Here is an 8,816-nt window from a genome sequence, read left to right as displayed (position 1 = left end):
TTAATACTCCAATCCACGTTAGCATTTAAATAAAAAATTTAAAAATTTTTTAAAATATAGTTTTTTAATTGAAAATTTAAATGTCTTAACATATAAAATCTGTAAACTTATCATTAGATACAACCTTAGGAGTTATCACTATTTTTTTTTATTTTAGTTGCAATTAACTACCTAATTAAATCTATCTTTTTTTAAGAGAAATCTTAAGTTTGATTTAGATTCTTTAAAAAGGTAGCTTCTAGTCTATGAAATATGATAAGGTACGAAAATACGATTATGTGCAGGAAATGTTATAGTACCCCTATAACACTCATCTAAATGATGATATTAGTTGATTTCGTGTTATTCAGAACCTTAAAAACTTTACTAAATAATTTAGTATTAAAAATTATCCTTAAATTACTTTAATATATTGGTAATAATTTAGAACATTCTCTCACTTCAAAAATATTAAAGACTATTTGTCATGCTTGAAGAGGTTCCATCGTCGGATTCATTAATATTTTATAAAAAACTTCTTTATTCATGATAAGTGAAAAATTTTACAAGAATCTTGATATTGAAAATCTTTTTTAAATTCTCTAATATGTTGTTAAAAAAGCTTCTTTATTCATGACAAGTGACAAATTTTACTAGAATTTTGATATTGAATTTTTTAAAAAAAATTTTCAATATGTCGTTAAAATTTAGAAAGAATTTCTCATCTGAGAATTTACATCAAAATTTATATTTGCAATGTTCAAGTAATTCTATTATCAAAGATTCAAAACTATTTTTTTATGAGATAAAATAAACTTATGATAAATCACTAATTTTTAATTATTATTTTTTAAAAAATACTTTAAAATTTTTTCAATATATTGGTAAGATTTTTATCAAAAAATATCTTTCAATTTGTTGGTAAAATTTTATTAAAATTATTTTTTAAAAATATATATATTTTTAATCAATAAAATGTTTTAGTATATTGGTAAAACCTTACTTTTAGACTTTTAAAAAATCACAAAACTCTCTAATATATTGGTAAAATTTTATTTTTTAAATTAATCCATAACTTAAATATCAAACCATCTTTAATTTTATTTATTTTTTAAATAATCAAACTTCTTATAAATATTTCTAATCTAAAAGAGAATTAAAAATAACTAAATAAAAAACATTAAAAATAAAGGGAAAAAAAAAAAACAAAATCTAAAGTTAAATTTGGTCAATAAATTAAGCTAATTTAGCTCAATTCAAGTTGGTTACTAGTGAAACGGCTAAATTTTGTCTGGTTTAGTTCAATTCGAAGCGGTCTAATTCGGTCTAGACCGATTTTCTAACGGTTCAGCAACCTAGAGGATCCGAATTGGGTCGCGCTGATTCGGGTCAGGTTGGCAATTCACGCACGGATCTTCATTTACAAAAAAATGCTACATTTACATAAAATGCTACATTTGTTACTATAAAAGTTAAAAATTTTAAAAATTTTCATTCCCTCTCATTTCTTCCACCCAACTTCTTCCGTCAAAAAGCTGAATTGTGTTCTCTTTCTACACAAGATGGAAGGCAGCCACTGACCTTTAAGCAACTCAGAAACCGATGATTGCCGCCATCATCGTCGCCTCTAGCTGTCGTCGACTGCCACTCGCCAGGGCCGATTGGCCTCGAAATTTTATCAAAAAACTCCTTGTCGTCTCCTCTTTCCCATTTTGAAATTAGGTTGCCCAAAAACAAACCCCAAATTGTGTAGATCTGAGTTTGAAGTCACAACATTTTCATCACCATTTCAACCCCTTTTCGTTATCCGATCTTTTTCATTTTTCAGTATGTCATTGTCTTCACCATCCTCTTCTTTTTCACCGTTTTGATCTCCAAAATCACACCAGCCGCTGCCGACCACCACAATTATCGTTGCTCCTGTCATCGGTGTTAACACTTTAAAGCCCTAAGATAAATCTATTCAATTTATTTTCTCCTCCTCCGTTCAACCCTAAACTACAAAAAAAAAAAAAAAAAACCGAGATCCTAAAACGGGAACACAACCTGAAATCCCTAGAGACCTACTGCCAGAACTTCCTTGGCTCTCTGCTTGTATTTCACTGGAATTTGTTGTATTTTTGTATTGATTGTGTCCGTTTGTGTGCTTGATGATGGTTCTGTCAATAGGGATAACTGAATTGTTGGGATCACCGAATGGCTCTCGGTTGTATATAGTTATTTTATTCTTTAGGTTTGGGTTGGGTTTGTGTTTCTAGGTATTTTGGTATTTTGTGGGTGATGGTTAGCTGGTGGTGGCTTTCGGCTATTGAATGATGGCAGTGGGGCGTTGCGGTAGAGGGACTGTGTCTCGATTATTGATGCGGGCAACGGGGGAGTGCTAAGAGCAACAGTATGAGAATGTGGAAAGATGGTAGAAATACAGCTAGGAGGTTTAATTGCTGGGTTTGAGTTTTGCTAATCGTTTGACTCCTCGTTTATTGTGTATTTGTTGGAAACTGTTCCTCCTCATTGTGTTTGATTGAGTCTGTTTATATAGACTAACTGTCTTCTGTGAGATAGGGTTTCGAATCCACCAAATCCACCAAGATTGGATTACTTCCGAAAATTTCATCTATTAAGGTTTCATCTCAATCGTACCTTAATTCAAATTATCTTCATTTGAGATTTATCCCCAAAATTTATGGTTTTGTTTATTTGATCAATTTGCTATTTTTTTTCTTTACTTCGGCAATAATAAAAGAGAAAGCAAAAGCAAATAATAAAATTATATTAAATCAAAGAAAGAGGATTGGGGTTTTGATTTAAGAAGATCGAAACCCAAACAAATTCTTGAGGAAATGGATTAACTTAAAGTCCACCACAAATTCGAGGTTATCAGGACTCTAAATAATTTCAAAGGACACCAAAGAAAAATTTGGTGTCTATATTAAAGGGAAAGAAAAACGAAAAAAAGGAAAGAATCAAGGAGAAAGAGGAAAAAAAAAACTTTTGCTAACGTAGTAACAATTGATATAACGATAACTAAACATTTATAATATAGGATATGATTTTATTGAATATTTATGATACATCAATTATTTAATTGATGGTATCAATGTGAAGTATCAAAGTGTTTAATGGAATGAAAGTTGAAGTATCAAAATGAAAATTTTATTTCTTAATATATCAAACTAACATAAAATGTATAATACATGGAACATTTTACATATTAACCTTTTTTTAATGTTTTATAGGAGTATTATTATTTATTAATATGATAAGTTGAAAGCAAAGGGGTAGGCAAAAAAATTTTGAAAAATAATTTTCTATCATTTTTAATAAGCGATATTTAACAAGTTTAAAATTTAAATTTTAACACGTAACATTTTATCATATCCGTAATTAATTATACAATTTTTTTGGTAATCCAAAAAATTTGAAATAATACATATTTGAATTAAAAAATTTCATTATTACCATAATTATGTTGTTTATTAGAAGAACATGATTTTTTTTTTTTGTTATAATGATTGTGACATAACAATATTCCCTCACAATTTCAAGTTTCTCTATCATTGATTGAACGAATTTATCTTATTATTTAATAAGCATATAAAAAACAAAAAGTGAAATAAAATAATGCATATTAGAGGTTAAAGTAAAGGAAACAGATTAATAATATAATAAAAAAACAAAGTCGACAAAGTTGAAACTATTATACATGTGAAAAATGTTGTAGCTACAACGTTAAAAACTCATTGGGAATCTTAGTGGGGAAGAAAGGAAGCTCATAATTCATCCCAACTACCCAAGGGGAAAAAAGAAAAACACATGAAGAAATAAAAGCTTATAAAAGACTAGCTTTTTCCTTGGTTTGAGTTTGACATTAGCTAAATCATGCTAAGTACAGTCCATAACAAAGCAATATATGACCAAAAATAATATATATTATATTATTATTATATTTATGTTATGAAATTTTTTATGCTAAAAGATATAAAAAAATTATTAAATTATAATTAAAAAATCATTCAAGTCCTTATCTTTTATTACTATCAATCAACTCTTTCATTATATATTTACATTCAATTAAGTATTTATTTAGATGAAAAACTTAACATCGTTAATTTTTTTTTAACTAAGAAAAACTTTCATATAGCATTAATAAAATAAATGAAAGTTTGTTACGTAACACAATTAATATATGTGAAAATTAAATAAAATAAATTTTTTTCTTTTTTTTCTCTATTTTTATTTCTTTTCCTCTCTAATATCCCTCCAGAGTTCAATTGACTACAATTCAAGGATTAATTGATTCAATTTTGCCACATTACTGTATTTTGTTCAATCAAGGGTTCAATCCAGTTAAAATAGAAAATTAAGAGCTTGATTGATTGTAATAAAATATCATGGGCCCAAATGATTAATTTTTGTTCGATGACTTTTTTTACCCTTTTACTAATTTTATAATTTTACGAACAAAATAAAAATGTTGTCACATGATCTTTTATTATTGTATTAACTTATTAGTTACTTTTAAAGTAAATCCTAATAAGATATGTAACAATTTCTTAAATTTCATTGATAAAATTTTTATATTCCAATAATGTATTAAATAATTTTTTTCCTTTCTCTTTCTATATATATTCATAGAAGAGTTCTATGTCTCTTTTGAATGCAAAGTGTCACAATTGTTATACATTTTTCCTTTTTACAAACGAGAAGATATGCATGAGTTAGAGAGGAAGATTTGGATGTTTGCCTATGCATGGGGTGATTTGTGTTAGATATTATGGTCTACATGTTATTATTTAACTTAAGTAAATAAACGTTTATTTATGGTTTAATAAATTTAAGTAAATAAGTTAAGTTTATTAAATGTTATTAAAGAAAAAGTTTTGTTTCATTAACGAATGTAAACAAAACATTTGCTTAATAAATATAAGTAAAACAAAAGAGTTTTAATTAAAATGAGTGAGAGTTTTGTTTTATTTATGAAACAATTAATGAATGTAGTTAAAACAAAAGAAATTTTTTGTTTAAAATTTATACAGTGATGGAACGTATAAATTGAATGGCATTAATGATAAAGAAATCGCTTCACTTTCTTTGCCTATAAATTGATATTTCATCTATCAAGAGTGTATGTTAAGTCAAAGAGTCAAGAGAGAGAAAAACAAAAAAAATTATAAAACACCATCTTTAAATAAAAAAAATTATGGATTGAGGTATGATGTCTCTTCAATTAGGAAATTGTGAAAATAAACTTGTTCTAAGACCTTGGGCATTAAGACTATGCAAAATTAAAATTTGGTTTGTGTAATATAGGAAAATTCAACAAGTGATATCAAAACTTTTGGTTTAAAAACTTGTGATTTTCCTTTAAAAATTACTTTATATATTTATTTTCTTTTATGCTTTATTTTCATGTTGTTATTTGTTGTTAATTTTTGTTTCATATTTTGTTGAAAATTTAGAATTTCAATATTTTCTACAAGTTAATAATGGCATTGTAGTATTCAATTATAATTTACAGAAATAAAAATAGCAACTTATTATCTTGCATAAATTTAATATGGCAATAAACCATATTTATTAATGAAGAAACGTATAAAATAAATGAATATATATTTATTAGATTAATGAATATATATTAAAAAATATATAATATATTGATTAAAGAAAATAACATAAATAAAAGTTAGTAACTTTGACATAATAAATGAATAAAATTATTATGTTTTAGTTATTTAAAACTCATCACTTTTTATGTTTATCTTGAATGGATTTCTTTTATTTTGTAAAGTTATTAAGGTTTATCTCTTTATGATCATTTTTGTTATTAATATTAATAACACTTTTTGCGTATGTATTTTTTGGATTATTATTATTAAAATAATTTTTATGATTATTTATTTTGATATCTATAGTATATATATTTTGTTAGTCACCAAAGTGGCTAAATTGAAAAGTTTTTATAAATATCAAATTAAATAAAATTCAATTACTCATGATTATGTAATGCTATAAATGAGATTATATGATAATATATATTTATTTATTGAGTAAATTAAAGTTCAATGATTATAAAATATTTAAAAGTCGCTCCATGATAAATTGGTTAATTTTATAATCGTGAACATAATCATGGTTGATTAATATAACTCGTTAATTTTATAACCATGAACATAATCGTGATTGATTAATATAACTCATTAGATATTTTTGCATATCCAAATATAGCAAGTATGTCTAATTGGAGTATATATAATTGTCAATTATGTGAAATCAAAATTAAACATCAATTATATTTATTATTGTACAATGTTGGATCACCCAAAAGAGAACTTCAATGTACATTTAATGTTTATAAGTATGTTATTTGAATATGTATCATGTATTTAAGTTACAACTCAAAGCATTAACATATGAGTATTCTATCTATTTTGTAGTATATGTTCTTGTTTCTCTTCATTCATAAGCTTTGTCTATTATAAAGTTCAATGGACTTAATTATTTTGAATAGTGTGAACAAGTCCAGTATCATCTAGGTGTTTTGGATATTAATTTGGCACTTCTGATTGATAGGCTTGTTACTATTACTAATTGTACCGGTACTAAACAAAAGTCTTTTCATAATACTTGAGAAAGATAAAAAAGACTGAGTTTAATGTTCATGTAAATGATAATAGCAAACAACAATAAGTTAACGATTCTTAAAATTGATAATGCTAAGGAATTTTTAAAGTTCATAAAAGATATGTCTCAATCCGACTCTGCTGATAAGTCACTTATCGGGACATTAATGGGTACCTTAACTACAACGAAATTTGATGGTTCTCATACCATGCATAAACATGTCACTAAAATGTCAAATATAGCAGCAAGATTAAGATCTATGGGAATTGAAGTGAGCGAAAGTTTTCTCGTACAATTTATTATAAATTCTTTACCTCCTGAGGATGGTCCATTCCAAATATATTACAACACTATAAAGGATAAATAGAATGTGATAGAACTGTTAAGTATGCTTATTCAAAAGGAAATGAGGCTTGAGAAACAAGGAATTCACTCAATCAATCTCATGGGCCAACCGAGAGCTAAAAAGAAATCAATAAAGAAAAATAACAAATGCAATAGATGACCATTAAAGATTAATATGTCATCTACCTAAATCCAAAAAAAGGAACGAAAAAAAGACAAGTGTCATTTCTATGAAAAGTTTGGACACTATTAGAAAGATTACTTAAAACGTAGGCATGGTTTGAAAGGAAAGGTAAACCTACTACTTTCATATATTTTAAATTAAATTTGGTAGAAGTTCCTTATAACGCTTAGTGGATTAATTCTAGTTACACCACTCATGTTTCAAATACGATGCAAAGATTCTTTATCACCTAAAGCATAAATTTAAATGAAAATTTTATTTTTATGAGAAATTGAGTCAAAGCTCCAATTGAAGCCATTGGAACCTACCATTTAAATTTAAACACTAGACACCATTTGGATATTTTTCAAACTCTTTATGTTCCTTTTGTTTCTCAAAATTTAGTTTCTTTGTTTAAACTAATTACATCTGGATATTATTTTAAGTTTGAAAATGAATGTTTCAGTTTATTTAAACATAATCATTTTATTGGCTTCGATATTTTGTGTGATGATTTATACAAATTAAATCTTGATAACTTTTTTGCTAAGACCTTATTGACCTTACATCATAATGTTAGTACTAAATGTGATTTAAGGAATGAAAATTCAATTTAGTTGTGGCATAAACGATTGGTTCATATATCTAAAAAAATACAAAAATTGATAAAAAATGAAATCCTTCATAATTTGGATTTTACTGATCTTAGTATTTGTATGGATTATATTAAAAGAAAATACACAATTAAAAAAGTAGCTATAAGAAGCACATAACTCCAGAAGATTATACACATTGATATTTGTGGACCTTTTGATGTTTCATCTTTTGATGAAAAAAATATTTTATCACTTTTTTTGATGATTTTTTACGTTATGGTTATGTCTACTTATTGCATGAAAAATCTTAGTCAGTAAGTGTTTTAGAGCTATTTATTAATGAGGTTGAAAGATAAATTAGATAGTAAGGTAAAAATTATCAGATCTGACAGGGATGATAAATATTATGGAAGGTATGATGAAAATGGACAATGTTTTAGACCTAGACCATTTGCTAAATTCCTTAAAAAGTACGACATATGTGTTCAATACACAATGTTAGGTACACCACAACAAAAGCCATACCTTAACAGAAATGGTTAGGAGTATGTTAAGTAGTTTTTCTTTACCCTTATCATTGTAGATGTATGCTTTGAAAATTGTCACATATTTGTTAACCTGATTTCTTAGTAAGGCAATTCCAAAGATTCCTTTTGAACTGTGGACAAGAAGGAAACCCAGTTTAAGGCATTTGTATGTTTTGGGATTGTCCAAAATAAATAAAAATTTATAACCCATATGAAAAGAAACTGGATTTAAGAATAATTAATGGTTTTTTCATTGGTTATCTAAAAAATATAAAGAGTATAGATTTTATTGTCTTAGTCATAGTATAAAAATTATTGAAATTAGAAATGTTAGGTTCATTAAAAATGGTGAAATAAGTGGAAGTATGGTACCACGCAAAGTGAAACTTCAAGAAGTTACGATGCAAATTCTTTTACCTATAATTTATTCTCAAATTGTTGTTCTAATAATTGTTGAATCGTTTAACAACTTGTAAGAATAATAAATAAATGATCAAACACCCCATAATGAAATTGTTATCAATAAACCTGCAGTGGATAAACCACATGAAGTAGCATTAAGAAGGTCTCAAAGGCAAAAGAGAT

This window comes from Durio zibethinus, chromosome 1, assembly GCF_047325235.1.
Source record: "Durio zibethinus cultivar Kanyao isolate XHJ-2024 chromosome 1, ASM4732523v1, whole genome shotgun sequence".
Lineage (NCBI taxonomy): Eukaryota > Viridiplantae > Streptophyta > Magnoliopsida > Malvales > Malvaceae > Durio > Durio zibethinus.
Note: the sequence above shows the minus strand (reverse complement) of the source record.